The sequence below is a fragment of the Rhineura floridana genome, chromosome 4 (assembly GCF_030035675.1).
Source record: "Rhineura floridana isolate rRhiFlo1 chromosome 4, rRhiFlo1.hap2, whole genome shotgun sequence".
In the NCBI taxonomy this organism is placed as follows: domain Eukaryota; kingdom Metazoa; phylum Chordata; class Lepidosauria; order Squamata; family Rhineuridae; genus Rhineura; species Rhineura floridana.
In genome coordinates, this window is record NC_084483.1 from 138,531,215 (window position 1) to 138,552,495 (window position 21,281).

Consider the following 21,281-nt stretch of genomic DNA (forward strand, 5'->3'; position numbering starts at 1 on the left):
CAATTGTCTCCCTAGATGGTCTCCTGCTTTGAATGTATTTATAGAATTTTTTGTTGTTGGTTTTTATGTTTAGGAATAAATGTTATAATGTTTTATAATTAGGAAAGGTATTGAAAATAAAACAGCCGATATCATAATGCCGTTGTATAAATCTATGGTGCGGCCGCATTTGGAATACTGTGTACAGTTCTGGTCGCCTCATCTCAGAAAGGATATTATAGAGTTGGAAAAGGTTCAGAAGCGGGCAACCAGAATGATCAAGGGGATGGAGCGACTCCCTTACGAGGAAAGGTTGCAGTATTGGGGGCTTTTTAGTTTAGAGAAAAGGCGGGTCAGAGGAGACATGATAGAAGTGTATAAAATTATGCATGGCATTGAGAAAGTGGATAGAGGAAAGTTCTTCTCCCTCTCTCATAATACTAGAACTCGTGGACATTCAAAGAAGCTGAATGTTGGAAGATTCAGGACAGACAAAAGGAAGTACTTCTTTACTCAGCGCATAGTTAAACGATGGAATTTGCTCCCACAAGATGCAGTAATGGCCACCAGCCTGGATGGCTTTAAAAGAAGATTAGACAAATTCATGGAGGACAGGGCTATCAATGGCTACTACCATGATGGCTGTGCTCTGCCACCCTAGTCAGAGGCAGCATGCTTCTGAAAACCAGTTGCCGGAAGCCTGAGGAGGGGAGAGTGTTCTTGCACTCGGGTCCTGCTTGCGGGCTTCCCCCAGGCACCTGGTTGGCCACTGTGAGAACAGGATGCTGGACTAGATGGGCCACTGGCCTGATCCAGCAGGCTCTTCTTATGTTCTTATGTTCTTATGTTCATCAATGCTTTTTAAAAAAGCAATTGTCACACAATGCCACTTGGGAATTTAGTGCAGAGAGGAAGCAACATATGCCTTATATGTCCTAATGTCTTTTTCCCTGATTGGCTGCTGTAGTGTGGAGGAGAAAAGGATGCTAGCAGCTCCAGCAGAATGGACAATGGTGGCAGTAGTGTTGCCCACCATATGGTGACCAGCTGCTGCCAAAGAGCAGTCACCTATGCTAGCTGTTTGCATCCTCCATTCCCCTTCCTCCTCTGCATGCAGAAGTGGAGTCTGTTCCAGTAAGTGAGTATAGGTCCCCAGTAGCTGCATAAATTGTTTGGGTGGGCAGTAGAACTTGGTGATTTGAATATTGGATTTTGGAAACCAACCCTCCCAACAATGGGGTTACTAAGCCTGGACTAAAATTCAGTTATCAGGAAAGGGCATTTCCTCACTGAGTAAAATTTACTCAAAGTTCAGAGCATGTACATGCCAACAATGGCTACTAGCCTGGGTTGAAAAATACTGACTGCACAGATGAAAAAGTGGGGCATCATATTGAAATATGCCTTGCTATTAATTATGAAAGGAACAATTGTTTTGAGGGAAGTATTACAAGCTATAAAAATTCATATTGCAAGCCTGTTATTTGTGAACTTTGTCCGCAACTTTACCTAGAGACCAATTAGTTCTGGCAATCACCATGTCCTCCTGTTTTTTTTTATCATTAATTTTTATTCAAATTTTCAAAGAAAAGAAACAAAACAAAACAAAAACAATTAAACAATAAAATAAAATGTTGACTTCCGATTTGTCGCAGATCAGTTATAGGTCTACAATATATAACAATCCTATCTCTAAAATTATATTATAAAATCACTTTCCTCCAGTAGTTATCTTAATTAATCATCAAATCTCATAAACATTATTTTATTCTTTCCACAAAAAGTCCAAGAGAGGTTTCAATTCCTTGAGAGATATATCTTTCAATTTTTCTCCAAATAAACATATCGCTTAATCCATCTAATTCAAATCTGTTAGGCCCAATAATTTCAATAGCCATTCTTCCATTATCTATATTAATTCCATCTTCCATCTTCAATAATCCTGTTAAGTCCAGTAATTTCAGTAGCCATTCTTCCGTTATCAGTATCCCATAATAATCTTGTTGTCATAGCCATAGTCCAAGCAAACATATCAATTAATCCATCTCGTCAAATCTGCCAAGTCCAATAATTTCCACAACCATTCTTCCATTATCAATATTAATTCCATCTTCCATCTTCAATAGTCCTGTTAAATCCAGTGGTTTCAGTATCCATTCATCCATTATCAGTATCCCATGATGATCTTGCTGTCATAGCCATAGTCATATAACAAGAGTCTGATGGGAATTTCCCCCATCACAAATATGTCCTTGCCATCAATTCTGAATATGTTGTTGAAATATTGTTGTAAAGTCACATCTCTGCTCTGGGTGCATCTCTGCTCTGTCACATATTTGTAGTTAATTCCATAACTTTTTTCTATGTCAAGCCCCATCACATCATTCCAGTCAAGAATTCTGAGTATGTTGCTGAAATATTGCTGCAAAGTCATATCTCTGTTCTTCTTTTTTACAAAATGCACTGGCTCATTAAGAGTTTCTCCACTGTCACATATCTGTAGCCAACTCCATTGATTTTTTCTATGTCAAGCTCCATCATATCATTCCAGTCCAGAAAATTATCCAAGACATTGATAACTTTACCACCAAAATCTTCATTAATTTCTTCAGAGACAACTTTGAATTCCAAACAGTAAACTTTATTTCTAACATCCATAAACTCCAAATCTTTTTCCAATTTCACATTTGTTCCAATCTCCAGGGCTTGTAGCTTCCCTATCCCATCAAACTCCTCTCTCACAGAATCCATTGTTTCTTTAAGCTCCTGCGTCATTTTGTTAAATTCAATTTTCATCTCCTGTCTACCCTGTCTCAGGGTTTGTTTCGTTATCTCAATCTCAGCCATTATTTTCTGAAACATAATTTCTTCCATGGTCTCAACCACTTTCCTGGTTGTCTTTCTTAAAACCGCAGAAACAAAAATTATTTCAGCCACAATTGGGATAATGTTCCAGGCTTGCTTATATCAGTGTAGACATTACAGCCTGCCTTATCTCTATGTGTTCAGGAATACAAAAACAAACTTAGTTCCCAACATCAAAACAATTAGTGGCGTCGTGAACAAGCAGATTCGTCAAAATGAAATAGACCAAAAAAAAAGTTTTTGTTCCCCCCTCCTCAAAATAGAAATCCCTCTTCCGTTGGTATCTTTAGAATGCACCTCCAGGACAGCTTTTTGCGATAAAAACAAAGATAAGCTTTTTCGATTTCTTTCCTCCTTAATTTCGTTAGTGAAAGAGAAAAGCCATAATAAACTCACCTAGAAGTTCTTCACAGCTGATTCATTGACAAATCTCTTTTTTGCTACACCAATTTAAACCAAGTAAAAAAAGAAAATAGAAAGAAGGATGCTTATCTGCCTGTTGAAGTCTGTTTTTCTTTAAAGAAAAGATAAACGTGTCGCTGTAATCAGCAAGAGCTTGATGAAAGTCCGTCCGGCATTGCAGTTTGAACCTTCTCTCATAAATAAATGAAATCCAGTCCTCCCCACAAAAACAGGCTTTGTGGTTGATCTCTACGTTTCTCCCTGACCGGGAGAAAATCTTTACCAGTCAAAAAGAGCGTTGTGACTGATTTTAAAGCTGAAAAAGCTTCTTCTGAGACAAGAGCTCGTCTCAGAGGCAGCACAGGCAAAGCAACCCTTCCCGGAAGTCACCATGTCCTCCTGTTTTCAGGTAGGATAATAATTATGGAGTCTGGAATAAACCTGGGACACATATTTTCTTCCCCAGTCCAGGGCCAGTATAGCCTTTCCGCTGGAGCCAGTATAGGCCATGTCAAACCCATGGCACTCCAGATATTTTTGGACTCCAACTCCCATCAGCCTCAGGCAGCATGGCCAATGGTCAAGGATGCTAGAAGTTATAATCCAAAAACTTCTGGAGGGTCACAGATTAGCCACCCTGGGGTTAAATTATGTGTTTGTATGTTGGTGCACTTATAAAGCAAAATAGTTTAATTAGAACCTAACCTAATATTCACATAGGGATAGTTTCAATCTTCAGTTCAATCCTCTACATTATCCCCATCAGTTTGTGATTTTTTAAAGTACTCATAAAAATCCATCAATATTTCATGTGATTTTCTGCTGATATACACATTTATATACGGGATTTTGCCTGGTATACATGTTTTTGCGAAGTGATTTCCCCTAACATAATCCCCCTTATTCTATGTTATTTTCACTTATATGTGATTTTTAATGCACACTTTACCCCAGTATATACATTTTTTTGTAAACATTCCTTGGCTGAAGAACCGCATTTCAAAATTCAGAGAAATGTGAATTTTGTGGAAAGGCTGTGACTTAGTTTGCATATTGTTTTGGAAAGTGCAAATTGGGTAGGTTTGCTTTTAAATGAGAACTGAACCAATTTTCTCTCCCATCTCTACTTTCAAGATACATTCAGCTTACATCAGTGGAAGGTTTCTATATAATAGTTCAGGGGGAGGAGGGATGGAGGGGGTGATAATCTCTTTGTGAAATCATCTAGTAAGTCATAAATCAGTCCTAGCAAATGGGTTATACAAATTTGGCCATGTTTTTCATCCAAGAGCATAATTTAGCCATTTTAGTTTGTGTATTAATGGAACAGGTACAAAATTCAAAGTACAAAATTCTGTAAACATCTTCTGGATGCACATAATTAGTTTACATTTGTAGTACATACATGCACATAATTACATGAAGAAAACCAATGGAAGAAAATATTTCCTGTGTATTCAAACATGATAATACATAATAACACTAAAAATAATTATAATTAAAATATTAACATTTATTAATAACAAATAGATCATGCTTAACTGACATTTTGCAAAAAGTGTAACAAGCATAAATTAAGAACAATGCAATCCATTTCTAATACATTTGCAGGAGACAGATTCTTGTGTCATATGGGATGCCATGTCTGATAATGTCATCCGCCTTGGCTGATAGCCTCCAGCATCAGATTTTTTCCACCTCCCCCCCAGCTGCATGTTGGAGGAAGTAAGTATTGGGCTATCAAACATAGGTCCCATTTCCATACTTGTGCAGCATATTTTGCATGCAACATTAATGCATCTGCTGTTGTAGGAAAAGTTTCCATCACTCTGCATTTCTTTGTGAACAGGGCAAGTCAGCAATCATTGATATTATCAGGCTGTCACCTATCATACAAGAGTACAACAAATAATTGCAGGAAGTCCTTAGAAAAAGTCTACCGGAGCTTTCTGTTTGCTACTAGCTATGATGATTATGCTGTGCCTCCATAGTCTGAGGCAATATGCTTCCAACTAGAAGTTGCTAGAAACCACAGGAGGGGAGAGTTTCTTTGCACTCAGGTGCTGCCTGTGGGCTTCCCATGGGCAACTGGTTGGCCACTGTGAGAACAGGATACTGAACTAGATGGACCATTGGCCCGATCCAGCAGGGTCTTCTTATGTTCTTAAGGCCCTACAAGCATCTCATCTGATTTGTCTGAATTAAAGTTTCAGTATGATCGTCCTCATCTACCTGGCCACCACTTCCAAAAATTGACTTAGAAAAGACAAAGCAGCTCCCTTGCACTTAGTAACTGAAATACACATCTGGGTGTCATTAACATACACAAAACCAAAACCAGTTTTGATTATTTCGTCCAGTGGTTTCATATAAATGTAAAATAGGACTGGTGCTAACACTGACTCAAGAGGAACATCATAATGCAAACTCCAAGGAATTGAGGTCACTTCCATAATGACTACTCTCTGTGCCCTTCTGGCCAATAGAGAGTCAGCTGTGAAACTCCAAGTGAAAACAGACGCTATCACAAGATGAGAGTAATCCACCACATTAAAGGGCTGAAGTATCACTCCAATATTTAACATTTGGGCTGTATTGAACTATTTTTATCAGGAAACCATCACATGTGTCTTCAGTACTTCTTTCTTCAGCTGCAATAGTTAATTCAGAACCCAACATTGTGTAACTGTAATGGGAGTTATTTTCCCCCTCCCCAGTGTGCATCACTTTACATACAAAAACAATGAATATCATCTGCCATTGTTTTGTCTACTTCCCTAGTCTCGTGAGACCTTTCTGAGCTTCGTACCATACATACACCCACTCCTCTGGTTGAGGGGAGAGGGATGCTTGGAACTGGAAATGAACAGTTAATGTGAGAGATTTTGTATCACTTCTAATTATTCCCCAGTTGCTGTGGCAAAATCCCACCTCTTGCCTGTGACTAAATGAGAGAAAGAATATTTTGCAGCATTTCTGTATGGTGCTAGTAGTAGGGTGATATAACTGCTTGCCATGCTGCAAACTGAGTGCACTTTCTGTCCTGTTATTAGCGTGGGATAACTCAGGTGAAGATCACTGTTCCTAAAAATGCACCTGGTGCTTTCTGTTAAAATGACAGTGCATATATTATTCCACAATATGGAATCTGGTAAACCTTATTATCTGTACACTCTGTAACTCACTTATCTATGTTTTGAGTGATTTCAATGAATCCATTTATTCCAAGAAACAAACACAAAATACTGCAGTACTCATCCTGAAAATCAATTAACAGCCCTCTTGAAAATGTATCCAAATATTATATACCATTGTGGTAAATAGGAAATGTATATGGCAGGTTGGGAGATATTAATGTGCTTTTTTTTTAGATAAATACAGCAGAGATAGCCCCCAGATATGGCAGTGTCTTGATAAATTGCTTCTAACATGAAAAGCCATTAATGTGCCTTTGCTCCCAACTTATTCAAGTCCATAATAATCTATTTCACTGCATGCACCTCTGCCAAGCTCCAAAATGCTATTATTGCTCCATGCACAATCTTGTATACATGATGGTTCAGATGTTAGAGGAGCGGCATATAACTTCTTTGACCTTTTTTATAGATGGGGATGTTGGGGGAAGGGCAGGGCCAGCTCCAGGAATGCGGGGGCCCTTGGGCATTAGCCTGCCCCGGGCCCCTCTGCTCCCCTTCCGCGATCCCGTGGATTGCAAGACAAGACCTTCTGAGCCACCCGCCACCTCCTGCCATCCCCCTCGCTTCACCTACCTTTCTCTGCTGTTCATTGCGGCTGCTCACACTGCACGCGCAGGGTTGCCATCAATCAAGATGGTGGCCGAGGTTTCCGTAAGGGACTGAAGCCTCTGCCACCATCTTGGTTGATGGCATTCAGTGCGCGCATTGCTGCCATCAACCAAGATGGCGGCAGAGGCTTCAGTCCCTTACAGAAACCTCAGCTGCCATCTTGATTAATGGCAACCCTGCGTGTGCAGTGCGTGCAGCCGCAACAAACAGCAGAGAAAGGTAGGTGAAGCGGGGGGGATGGCGGGTGGCTTGGAAGGTTTTGTCTTGCGATCCGTGGCACAGCTCATGCCGCGGATCACAGAAGGGGAGTGGAGGGCCCCTCAGGGGCCCCCAGGGCTCCTGTAGCTGCGGGGCCCTCGGGCCAGTGCCCAACCTGGCCACCCCTTATAACAGGCCCTGGGGAAGGGGAAATAACAGCCGTTTTCCAATCTTGCCAGGAAGGGAGGTGAATGTCTTACTTCAGGAGACAGAATAGGTCAAAACCTGAGTCCCACTGACCAACTAATTAGTCTGCTATTTTTTGTTTTGTATTAGTGCATTGGGTAGCAGGCATGGGTAAAATGCAGCACTTTGGCTTTATAAAATTGGTTGAATGGTGCAAAAAATTGGCTCAGGTATAAAGTCAGTTATAACAATAGCATGCAACGATGGTATGGTAGTCTCTTGTAAGTAAATAACCCTAATAATGGGTCTTTCATTTATTTAGTTAGTATCGTAATTTGTTATGTTTTCTTATGTGGTGTACCTCATTACTTTTGTACCTATGCTGTGTGAAAGGCACACATTTATTGCTTCTGCATAACCATATCCTACTTGTAAGTTCTTTTCTTACATTACTATTTTTCAGGTGAAAATGCACCTGTGATAATAGTTTTAAAACTGCAATTTCCTAGACAAAAGTTCCTCACATACAGAAACATTGTAATATGTAGAGTAGCCCCAAGAATCCAAGACACAGTAGCACAAACCACACTGCAAAAAAGCCATGAGTAATAACACAAGCTAAGTAATTGGACAGCAAAGATGCACAATGCAAAAAGATGCAAATTAGCTATCAATGATAAATAAGTTTATAATGATAAATTACTTTTTTATTGAGGCGCTATACGTGCCTGGAGAGATTTAGCAAGGATTAATGTTGATAAAACATTGCAAAGCATAAAAGTAATATTACTGGCAACATGATTGCAACAAGATGTTTTAAGAAGACTTTTTAGACAAACCAATAGACGTTTGAACTGCTGCAATTGAAGCAGCACCGAGTGCACACTCTTTCCCTAAGGTTGGACTTTGTTGTTACTGAATTTCTGTTTTTATTTTTGTAATACTCTTTTATTGTTTTATGTTGTGTTTTTGTATACCACTCAGACATCTTCAAATATTAAGTGGTTTTTAGATAATCCTTTAAAATAAATAAATAAAAAGCAGAGCAAAGTGACAAAACTGTCCCACTTGCCTTTAAAATCTCCAAAGAACTCTATTAGTTTATGGAAACCTGCTTCCAGAGTTTGATAGCTGGCCTGAAAGTGTCATTTTCACACTATCCGATTATTGCAGCCCTCTTCCCTGCAGGATACAGCTGTGTTTTCATGCACTTATAGTGAGTGGTTGTTGTTGTATCAATACAGAAGCTACAGTTGGGTGCCAGGCATCATTCAAAGAATGCTTATGCATTGGCCCTGTTGCCCAATTTGCTGTACTTGCAAAGGGATCTTCTAAGACACCTCTGAGCTTTTTTAAAAAAGCATTTATTTTCAGCAAGTACATACAAGCAGTCACATCCTATTTGTTTTTTCAGTAGCTATTCTTGCTAGATTTATAATGCCGCACGGGCAGAGATTTTGGACTTCAGGTCCATGACTGTTTCCAAATAGTATAGAGAAATAACAGTCACCAAAAAATACTTTATTTCAGTAAGATAAAGTAATGAGGCAGTAGATGGTGCAACAGAGTCAATTTTGGGGAAAGGGCACGTTCCTTTACTTATATAGTAGTACCAGAGAAAAGTTTTGAGATTCAAAATTAAATATCAAAAGCTTGGGCTGCTTCCACACTGAGGCTTTTTAATGCTCCTGAAAAACTGCTGATCAGTTCTTAGCTGGAAGTGGAATTAAAATGGGGATTCTGCATGGCACTGTACACAGCACTTTTTTCTCCATTAGAACATGTCATACCGGCAGTGTCCGCACACAAAGGAGGAATATACATTTAAAAAGTAGTGGGGGAAAGGGATGACTTCTTGAGTTTTTCTAAAAAATTATTTGGAGCTCAGTTTGCTCCCCATATTCCCATCCCTGCCTGCTCTACCCTTGACCTTTCTACGCTGACAGGAAGGTTGGGGGGTGGGGTTCTCAGGGATCCTAATTGCAAGGAATCTTCTAAGCACCTGAAAAAGTGCTTAGAAACTCAATTCAGGATTTCTTGCTCAATATGGGAAGATTGGGGCAGGCACATGCACAGAGGGGGCTGGTGCATGCACCTTTGTTCCCCTCCTCACCCCCCACATACAAGTTGTTTAAACACAATTAGAATAATACTTAAACAGGGTATGTTTACATCTTTTTTATAAATATCAATGGAGCTACTAAAGCTTTCATGATGAAATGAAATCCATACTATGGAATGAATACAAAGAAAGATATCATTGTTCCCAATCAAGGATTTCATGTCTGTCTTGTTATAGGTCTCCACTGTTAGTGAGGCAGGGCACATTTTAAAATAACATTGTTTTATCCTGTAAAACAGCAGTCTAGGAAACTTTGTGCTCATCTGCACTGTGGTTTACCGTATGTTAGGTGCTACTCACATCTCCTTTAAATGTGCATGGTTCACATGACGTTACCAACAAACAGAAGCTATCATGCAGTTTCCCCCCTATAAATCTGTACTAACCCAATCCACTGAAAATACGAAAAGGGAAGAAAAAAGTCTTCAGACCTTTTCTCTAGTGCTTGCAGACACTTTGCTCTGATGCTTTTAGGTGGGTGTGTCAGTCGTTCCCCTCTCCACGCCCACTCCCTCATCCTCCCTTCATTCACTTTATTTCCTGGAGGCTGACAAGCAACTTCTGGTTGTTCTCCTCCATTCTGCTGGCCTTTTTTATGTTGCTGCAAATGGCGCCTTTATTTTCTTCCCCCCCTAACTTGTGCACAAAGCAATAACACAGCTCAAACAAAGATTTGTATTTCAGCTTTATCCTACCAGGAAAAACACAGATATTTGCACTTCCAGGATTTTTTAAAAGGGAACCCAATGCAGCTGATAGAACAGACTGAGCATGCTCAGTCACCTTAGCAACCAGAAGGAGTGGAAATGTATAAATAGAGGGCAGGGCCATAAGGAAAAAGGGAGACTAATCCTCCCCAGAGGAATGCCTGATTGTGTGAATGGGAAAAAGGGATTGACAGCTAACCTTTGAGCAGGAACTGTGGACAATGCAAATGAAAAGTGAAGGTAAAAGAAGTGTTTTTCCCACAAAGAAATGCTACCATGTAGATGAGCCTTTTCTCCGTGATATTTCCCGCAAATCCCATCTGTTTCCTAATCTCAGGACCCAGCTGCGCTTCATGTGGGAGATCCATGATTAGATCTTCCAGTATAATTTTATTCTTCAGAAAACATTACCCATCCCCAGAGAGGAGAGAAAAATCAACTCATTTGAAATGTGGTGTTGGAGGAGAGCTTTGCGCATACCATGGACCGCGAAAAACACAAATAATTGGGTGTTAGAACAAATTAAACCAGAACTGTCACTAGAAGCTAAAATGATGAAACTGAGGTTATCATACTTTGGACACATCATGAGAAGACATGATTCGCTAGAAAAGACAATAATGCTGGGAAAAACAGCAGGGAGTAGAAAAAGAGGAAGGCCAAAGAAGAGATGGATTGATTCCATAAAGGAAGCCACAGACCTGAACTTACAAGATCTGAACAGGGTGGTTCATGACAGATGCTCTTGGAGGCCGCTGATTCATAGGGTCGCCATAAGTCGTAATTGACTTGAAGCCACATAACAACAGCAACAAGAGAGGAGAGAGCAGTCTGCCTGTTTCCCCCTGTGCTGTGGACTCCATCCAAATCACATCCTTAAGCTGCTGTTGTCCATGCAAGGAAAAACAGTCACAATGTGCTACCTTCATGGTTTTACCTCTGCTATTAAGAGCAACCCTGATCAGGGTTGGACCAGGGTTGTGAGTTAAAGGATTAGAAGAATCCACTCACCCTGAGCTACAGCTCTAATCCCAGCTTCCTGCCCCAACTGCCTTTAGACTAACTTATGTTGAGAGATCTAGTCATACATTTCTAAAAGAATATGTAGCTAAGTCCTCAGACATTCTAAAGAAAAATAAAGCCAGACTATCATGGAATCCAATTGTGAGGCAGACGCAGGATGCGGCCCCCTATCACCCATGGGGATAAAACAACCAACACAATTTATGGCTGAAAACTGCCCACAGCTTTATTGGAGTACAGCACATAAGCAGGTTTGACATGGCAATGGAGCAAGGATCTGTTTTCATTCCAACAGCCCTTGCTGTGGAATTGTTTGTTCCCCTTAACTAGCAGTTGGGGGAGTAATGTCCTTCCTGAACCCACTGAAATCAGACATGAATGTGGAGGTGTGCTTTTCTTTAGTAGATTTAATAGAAAGTTTCAGTTCAGAGCACTTCATGAATCAGCTTACAGGTTGCATCTTTGCTAGGAGTAACTGGGTAAAACTATACTGCATTAAGACGTTGTTGCAGCAACTTGTCATGCCCCCTCAACAGGCTTAGGTAAGGATGGACGGGCACCCTACTTGCATGAACCAAGCATCACTGTTGAGAATGCGTGTGTACACAAGCACTCTTCCTCAGAGGAGCCGTGGGGGTGAGTTGGTTTTGCTGGCCCAAAAGCCATTGCATATGAGATGAGGGCAGCTGCTGTGCCTCAGCAAGATCCTCCCCATCAAAGGGAGAGGCTGCATTGTGGCGGCGGCAGAGTAGGCATTGGAAGGGTGTGAATGTTGGGCAGAGAGGTAACTGCCTGACTGGGGTGAGCCTCCCCGTGGTAACTGGAGCTATAGGGGCGGAGCTGTCATTGTCCATGGCCTGAACTTTCAGAATCCAGCACACCTGTAGGCCCACCACTGGAATTGTCATCCCATTCAAAGTTCTCCTTGTTCTCTGCTTCACCCACTTTCTGTACGCTCATGACAAGTGGCCCTTTTAACGAAAAGCTAAGTGACACACTAAAACTGAGGGTGGGCACGTGGGGAAACCAGCATGCAAAGAAAGAGGCCAGTCAGCAGCAGGGCCAAGGCTTTTAACGGCCAGGGTCCACCCTGCCCCCTTCTATGAGCTCTTGCAGGATCACTTGGGACTTAAGCAGTCCTGTGAAAACTGGAATGTGGGCAGGAGAATAATCCCCAACCTGTTGCTGCCTGGTGTTGTGGACTGTCCCACAATGGCGGCCTGCGCTTACAAGTGTTGAGCTAGGATTTTTAAAACATTGAAAGAATAGCCCCAAATATCTGAACATAGTTATCTGGTTTAATTCAGGGCAGGTATTATCATTTGTGTGCTTTTTGAGTTCAGTGGGATTTACTCCTGCGCAATCATGTTTAGGATAGGTTAAACTGACCTGGGGGAGGGGTGGGAGAAGGGAGGGCCGTAAGGGGAGGGGAGGGGAGGGAAGGAAATTGGGTGGGTGGGCACTGGGCAGAGGGAAAGCCCCTTTCCTTTCCAAAATGAAAACATTGTGAACAGTATCATTCTTTTTCAGGGTTTCCCCCACCTTTTTATTCTACAGCAGGCACATGTAGCCTCCCACCCAAATTTAAACCAAAGCTGTCCCTGGCCAAATCCACACTAGACTGTTATTTTACTTTAGGCAGTCATGGCTTCTCTCAAAGAATCCTGGGAAGTGTAGTTAGTGAAGGGTGCTGAGAGTTGCTAGGAGACACCCTGTTCCCCTCACAGAGCTTCAATCAGAGCGGCTGACCGCGCAATCACTCTGGCCACTGGAGCTCTGTCAGGGGAATATGAGTATCCTCTCACACCCTTCACAAAATACACTTCCCAGTATTCTTTGGGGGAAGCCATGACTGTCTCAAGTGAAATAAAGGTCTGGTGTGTGTGTAGCCCCCTGATTAGCTAAGCCCAGCAGCTGTGAGTCTGGCTCTGTGAACACTGACAGTTGGTTCTTACTGAGCATGCCCACCCTTATCATTGACTTCAAGCCAAAATTTATTACATTAATTAAAAATCAGCCAGACATTTTTTAAACTTTTAAACTGCAGAAGATGAAGGTCAGAGTATGGGGCAAGATCAGTAATAGGATTACAAGTACTCTGTGAACATGGCTGATTTTTAATTAATTTCAACAGATTATGAGAACTCTGATAGAAAAAGTCCAAAAGGGGTCTGTTTTTTTTCTCTCTCTCTTTACACTTTGAACTCTCAATTCTCTCTGACCTGTGTATCACCATGAAAATTTAGAGGGTTGTTAAGCAAGTGTTTCTGAGTTCAGGACTATAAGTTTTGTAAGGTTTTGTTTTGAAATGAGCTTATGGGAAGCATCAGAATGGCATGGGGGTTATTTTCAATTTAACATTGCAGAATGCAAAAAATCCCTGCTGACTATAGTATACAGCCACTCTTGTGGCTGTATAATTCAATTTTGCCACTACAGTATAGTATAGTATACTGAAAAGGCTGCTATTCTTGTTGAGATTGTCTTCATGGGGAGAAAAATGGTTAAGCACGTGGGAATCATGTTTTGTGAATGACACGTCATTGCAAGTACATTTATCCTTGATCCAGCAAAGGCAATGGCATAATCTGCTGTAAAAATGAGCCATCTGAATGTGGCTGGGAAAGTGTGGGACAAATTAATGAGCATTTTTTCGGCCAAGGATTATGAGTTCAGACATATTCTTGATATTTTTCTGTGAAGCTTGGCAAACAGATACTACACAATATTTCAACAGCAGTAGCTACAGTGTTATTTCTTGCATTTCCCAGTCAAAAGGCAGAAAATGAACAACTAGTTTCTGAGCCAGCTAATCCAAAATTGCAAACATTCTCTGTGTTTTTAAGGAGATGAAGGAGGGCAAATGATTCCATGATTTAAATCTAACTTGTTTCTGTCCTTACTCTCCATACCTCAAAAATGTTAACCTTGCAAAAGAAGACATTTCACACTAACAACAATTAACTTCTGCATGTACATATGTGCCCAGGTCATGGTGTTTGTTTAGCTACAGGTATCAGCTCAGGGCTAGGGCTCCAGAAGTATGGATGAAGAATCCAGAAGCAGAGGCCTATCATCCAGAAGAAAATCTGTGTTGTGTTCTGAATTCTCTCTCTCTCTCTCTCTCCTTCATTGTTATTTTATTTCTTTTCAAAACCTTCTAAGCCACAAGGCTACTTACAGATAGATCCTCTTGTTTTACTCAGGTAAATATATAAAAAAATATTGAATCCAAAATATTCAACCTGCCCAGTTGTGCTAATTGTGGCTTTGGATGGATGCCCGGTCACAAGGTAACTTGGTCTCATTGCTGGATAACAGACTAGTCAACAAGGATGCTCATGTCTGAATTCGATTGACTTCATAAAATCATCTCTGGATCTGAATACCTTTGGACCCGAACGTGATGCTGTTGAATGAATGTTTGATTACATAATAGACCTTTAAGCTTGGCTCTGCAACAAGCCTCCAGTTGACTGCTTCTTCACAAAATTGTAACTAGAAAAGGAACATATATGTTAACAATTTATTTACCTGTAGATTTAATTGTTTTCTTTTATTGCCAGTAATGACACTCCCTGGGCAGGAACATTTGCTTCAGTAAGACCCTTTGCAAGTAAAGAGAGAATTGTCTGAACCTTTTTGAGGCCAGATTATTGTTATTGGGCAGGTTTTGAATATTCCAATAGTGAAATATACAATTCCAAGTCCAATTTCTTTTATTTTTATCAAAGGCCAAGTTTATAGAGGGAAAGAACAAAACTAAAAACATGAATCTTACTTGTAGTGTTGAACATGATAATCTGTGCCAAAGCATGAGTATTTAAAAGAACATCCCAAGCTTTTATTAGTGATATAGCTCAATTTTGAAATCATTTTAATCATTTTTAGTTACAGTAAACACCTTTAATTATATTCCATGTTTATATTGTCTGCTTTGTTCACTTGATAATCCTGGATAGTGAGCTGTGCTGTCTGCTATCTTAAATTTTGGCAATATAATACTGGGTCTTGAAAACATGCAGAAAATATCACCAGCAGCTGGCATATCGAGTTCCTGTTTTAGTTTGAACATGAGTTCTGAGTATTGGCGGTATGGATGGATGGATCAATTTCCAGTCCATGTCGGCTTCTAATGGGTTCATTCATATATCTTAGGGAACAGCTGTAGCACTGGAGAACTGGAGGAGACCTGCCCTGGGAGAGAGACTACTGGGAGTGAGTATCCCACATCTGTGTGCTTGCTTGGTCGCTCCTCTGGGTTGCTGTGTCTTGAGACAGCTGAAGTCCCTGGTAAGTGTTGCAAGGACTGGGACCCCCTGCCTGACCCTAACTCCAGAGAAGGGCAGCAGTCAATCTTGCAGCCTCTTGCATCGGCTTCTGGCTGGGTCAGGGGGCATAAAAGCCCTGCTGCCCTTGGGTGGCGGGTCTGCCACCACCGGGGTCACCACCAAAGGTGGTTGCCCCTTGGGGAACCCATAGGGAATCCCAAGAGCAAGGGTGCTACCCCCTATTTCTTTAACTAGACTAGAGGAGATTGGTAGCAGGAAGGGTGTATGACGCATGTGTAGTTCCTGCGTAGGGTCAGAGCCTGTGCAGTGAAATGAACGATACGATAAAGTTGTCAAATGCCTTCTGAGTGATAGTCTGTAACTAGAAGAAGGCTGGCCCTCCCTGAGTGTGAGATGGGGGGGAGTAGATGTGCCCTGTGTAACAGATATTGAGTGAGCCTGACTGCTCCCAATTCTTGCAGAGGCCTATTGGGATAATTGGATCAGGTAGGTTTTGTTGGTGGGCTCTTGTTGGGTCTATATCAGGTGTTTAAGAGGAGTCTTAGTAAGGAGGAATATGGATGATGCCACCCCAGTTTCAGTGATCATGGGTAGAGGGAGGTATGGCGATGGAGAGGTGGTGAACCAGCATAGAAGACAAGGGCAAGGCTATGTATGCCTTCTTCCTCACTCCCACTCCTCTCATGGAAGGTTTCCTCATTGCTCATCTATTGTGCTCACTGGCCGGTGTGTGCTGTTGTTTAATGCCAGATCGGTGCACAATAAGACCACACTCATCCACCGATTTGGTGTGCATTACCAAGACCTGGGTGGGTGAGCCGGGAGGAGTTAATCTGACTGAGCTTTGTCCACCTGGATACTTGGTGCAACACGAGCACAGGCTGCAGTGACAGGGAGGAGGAGTTGCTGTGCTCTACAGAACTTCCATCTCTGTAACCAGGTAACCATTCTGTCTTGGAGATGGCTGTGAGGGCCTGCACCTGGTTCAGGCCAAGGAGACAGTAAACTAGAGTTGTTGCTGGTGTACCATCCACCCTGCTCCTGGCAGCTTCCCTGACTGAGCTGGCAGAGGCTGTCTCAGCTGTTGTATTGGAGAAGCCCAGAACGATAGTGCTGGATCATTTCAATGTCCATGCTGAGGCTGCATCTAGTGTTCTGGCTTGGGAATTCATGGCCTCCATGACGACCATGGGGCTGTCTCAAGTTGTCACCAACTCGATCCATAGGGCAGGGCACACCCTCGACTTGAGTTTTGCTCCAGATGGAGGAAGGGGTAGTTTGGAGATGGTGGGGTGGATGTCACCCCATGGTCATGGTCAGACCACTTCCTGGAAAAGTTTAGACTTACGCTCCAATCCTCCCCTGCAGAGGTGGTGAACAGATTAAGATGGTCCACCCCCAGAGACTAATGGAATCCATAGGATTCTTGAATGCCCTGGGGACTCCAGTAGATAGAGCAGGTGACCCTGTTGAAGCCCTTGTTACATTGTGGAACAGCGAGGTGTGTCGGACTCATAACACAGTTGCCCCTGAGTGCCCTCTCCGGGATTGTGGAGCCCGATTTGCACCTTGGTACACTGGTGAGCTAGGGGCAATGAAACAGGCTAGACGATGGCTAGAATGCAAGTGGTGAAAGATGTGCTGTGAGGCTGATTGGGCACTTGTAAATCTTCATAACCGTGCCTACTGTGTGGCAGTGAGGGCAACAAAGAAGGCCCACTTCTCTGCCACCATCGAATCCTCATGTAGCCATCCAGTGGTGCTTTTCCATATTGTTAGGGCTCTGTTGACATCAACCCCCGGAAATGGAATTTTAGACCTTTCAGAGGCCCACTGTGAATTGTTTGCAGGGCATTTTGAGGGTAAAGTTACTCACCTCCATAGCAATCTTGATGCCCCATTCATATCTACTATAGTCCCCAGTGAGGTGTCCAGTGCAATGTCTGCTGCAACTTATTGGGAACTGTTTCAGTTGATGTGGCTTGATGACGTGGACAAGGTGCTTGTGATGATGCGACCAGCAACGTGTCCTCTTGATCCTTGCCCTTCTTGGCTTATTAAAGCTTGCCGAGGGGGTTTGACCGAGTGGATCCAGGGTGTGGTCAAGACATCATTGTGGGAGGGAGTGGTTCCAGCCACCCTGAAAGAGGCAGTGATCCGACTGCTCCTGAAAAAGCCCACCCTGGACCCATTGGTTTGTGACAACTACCAACCAGTCGCAAATACCCCCTTCTTAGGGAAGGTGATTGAGAGGGTTGTGGCACAGCTATTGCAAGTACTCTTGGATGAAGCAGATTATGTTGACACATTCCAATCTGGGTTCAGGCCCGGTTATGGGACTTAATCAGCCTTGGTCGCCTGGATGAATGACCTTTAGTGGAAGAAGGACAGGGGGAGTGTGCCCCTGTTATTCTTACTTGATCTCTCAGTGGCTTTTGATAGCATTGACCATGGTATCCATCTGGGCTGACTTGGTGAGATGGGTATTGGAGGCACTGTTTTACAGTGGTTCTGATCCTATCTCCAGGGTCATTTTCAGAGAATAGTATTGGGTGATTGTGTTTTGGCCCCCTGGCAGTTGTGCTAACCTGTCCCCCATGCTGTTTAACATCTATATGAAGCCCTTGGGAGTTTTGGGGTGAGATGTCAGCAGTACGCTGATCATACCCAGCTCCGTGTCTCTGTAACAGAATCGGGAGAGGCCATGCAAGCCCTGGACTGCTGCCTGGACTAGGTGCTGGGCTTGATGAGGGCCAATAAACTGAGTCTGAATCCTAGCAAGATGGAGATGCTGTGGGTTGGTGATTCCCAAATTTGGAATTGGTCAGTTGCCTGCTTTGGATGGGGTCGTAGTCCCTCTAAAAGAGCAGATCTGTAGTCTGGGGGTGCTCCTGGATCCATCTTTGTTGCTAGAGGCCCAGGTGACCTCAGTGGCTAGAAGTGACTTTCACCAGCTTTGGCTGGTAGGACAGCTGCAGCAATTTCTGGACCGGTATAGCCTGATCACTGTTGTCCATGCACTGGTAATCTCCAGGCTGGATTACTGTAATGCGCTCTATGTGGGGCTGCCCTTCAGGTTGGTCCGGAAGCTGCAGCTGGTGCAGAATTTGGCAGTGAGTCTGCTCACTGGGGCAGGGTATCACCAACATGTCATCCCACTGCTTAAAGAATTGCACTGCTTACCTATTAGCTACCGGGCCAAGTTCAAGATTCTAGTTTTGGGGTACAAAGCCCTATACAGCTTGGGACCAGGATACCTGAAAGACCATCTTATCCCTTATATACCCAGTCGATCACTGTGCTTTGCAGGGGAGGGCATCCTGCAGATACCATCTTATTAGGAGGTCCATTCTGCATAGCATAGGAAACAGACTTTTAGTGTGGCAGCACCTACCCTGTGGAATTCCCTTCCCTTAAATATTAGACAGGCGCCATCTCTGTTATCTTTTGAGTGCCCTTCCTCTTTCCTCTTTCAACAAGCCTTTTAAGTAGAGAACATATCCTAGTCTGCGTCTTTGCTGGAATTGCTTTTTAATGGTTTTAAACCTTTTTTTTCTAAAAAAGGATGTTTTTAAAGCTTTAAAAATGTTTTTAAATATGTTTTGTTTTGGTGTATTTTAAAGTGTGTTTTTATGATGTTTTAAAGTGTTTTTTAGTGCTTTTGTTTGCCACCCTGGGCTCCTAATGGGAGGAAGGGCATGATATAAATCAAATAATAAACACATAAATAAATAAATAAATATCCATTTAATCTTGTTTCTGCATTAATCTGTGATTCTGTTTTAGAAAAAAAGCACAGAAAAGGCATAATTGAATATGCATTTTACATAAAGTAATAATAAAACATATTTAATCTGAATGTATGCATTTATAAATACATCCTAAAATATGCATGCTAATGTACGTTGCTATGTTTTTTTGAACCAAGGATTGTGTTGCAAAAATCAGAGAAGTGTGAAATCTGAAGTATATAAGGACAACCATGTTTTTCTTTATTTCTGCACTCTCCCTCACATAGGATCCATGTGTTTTGCAGAGTGCCAAGTAACTGTTAGTTTTAATATATATACAAAAAACAACAGTGGAACAGCCATTGTGCTTTCTTTGTCCCAGTAGCCCTTGGTGCAACCTGAAATCTCTTTTATGCATAGTATGGTCCAATCAATGCACCTAGCTTGGTCCAATCAAATTAAGTCTGCAAAATACTTCCTGCATTCTGTCTTCATAGGAAGCTGTTACAAAATGCTGGCCTTTGTCATTTATAAGGGCTTGTTTACATGGGACCCAAGATCCACATTAAAAATGCTGCTTTTTCCATCGCAATTGATTTTGACAGTTCACATACTTCTGCCCTCGCTACCAATAAATTGGCTGTTTTTCTTTGTAGCATTCACATGCATGTGTGTTTATTGCTATCAGCGTTTCCTTGTTGCTGCACCCACACATTAGCATGTTAACTGCGGAGGGGGGGAAGGGGCGGTGTTTTCCTAAATGAAGAAATAGGCGCTTGAAAGAAAGGGAATCGCTCCCACCCGTGGCTGTTGGGCTGTTCCTGTGTGAGATTTGTGTGCCTTTGGCACCCCGGGACAAGCCTCAGCATGCATTCTGCGAAACATTAAAAAAACCCAATTATCTTTCGAGAGACATTAAAAACAGCTAGTAAAGGAAGCATTGACCCTTTAATAGTATCACTCTCCGTGAGTGGAGCAGATGCTGGTATGAGATGCAAAGGCAGCTCCCCTTTCCCCTGCGCTTTTGGGCACTTATAAATTACCTCAGCGGCTCCTTCGCCAGCCTCCTTTCGCAGTGGCTGCGAAAAGGGCGCATGCATCAGCCCGAGGGGGGGAGAGATCCAGCTTTGGGGGGGAGTGGAGGATGCTACGAGGCAGAAGAGGTCCTCCTCTCTCTCTCTCTCTCTCTCTCTCTCTCACTCACTCACTCACTCACTCACTCACTCACTCACTCACTCACACACACACACACACACACACACACACACACACACACACACACAGAGGACGTAAACAACAGCGCCAAAACCACAGCTCCAAGGAAGGAATTTTACAAGCTCCAGCCCTGCTACCCTCGGGTTGTTGTTGATATCGCTGCAGAAGAGAGAGAATGAATGGGTGGGGAATGTGATTTTGTTTAAAAGAGCGAGGGAGGAAATGTATTGGGGGTGAAGTGGGAGAAAGTGGGAGAAAGGAAGGCAAGAGCAACCGGAAGATGCTTCATCAAGGGCAGGAAACAAAATGACGCCCAGAGGCACTTAAAGGCAGACAAAAGGGAGGATCTAATGGCGAAGAAACAGCACAGCCAAAAAAAGGCGCTTAAAAGGTAATACACGGTAGAAGCAGGTGCGGATTTTAAAAGCAAATTTGGGGTTTTGTCGCATCCATTTAATCCGGAGTTAAAGGCAAAAGCAGTAGCGCATTGGCTAAAACGTCAAGTAAACGGTCCAAATTAAAAGGATCTGCAAAAAGCACCAGATGCAGATTTTTCTGGCATGTAAACAGGCCCTAAGTCTGCAAAGGTCCTCAGACCTTTGTAAGGCTGTTACAAACTGCAGACCACTGGCTCGGCCATTATGCCCAGCTCCCTCCCCCTTTTCTGTTCTGAAGAAGAATTTTAGAATACTATTTTATTAGTTGACCCTAATAAAACTATTACCCTATTGTAGCTTTGGGATTTTCGTTACCGT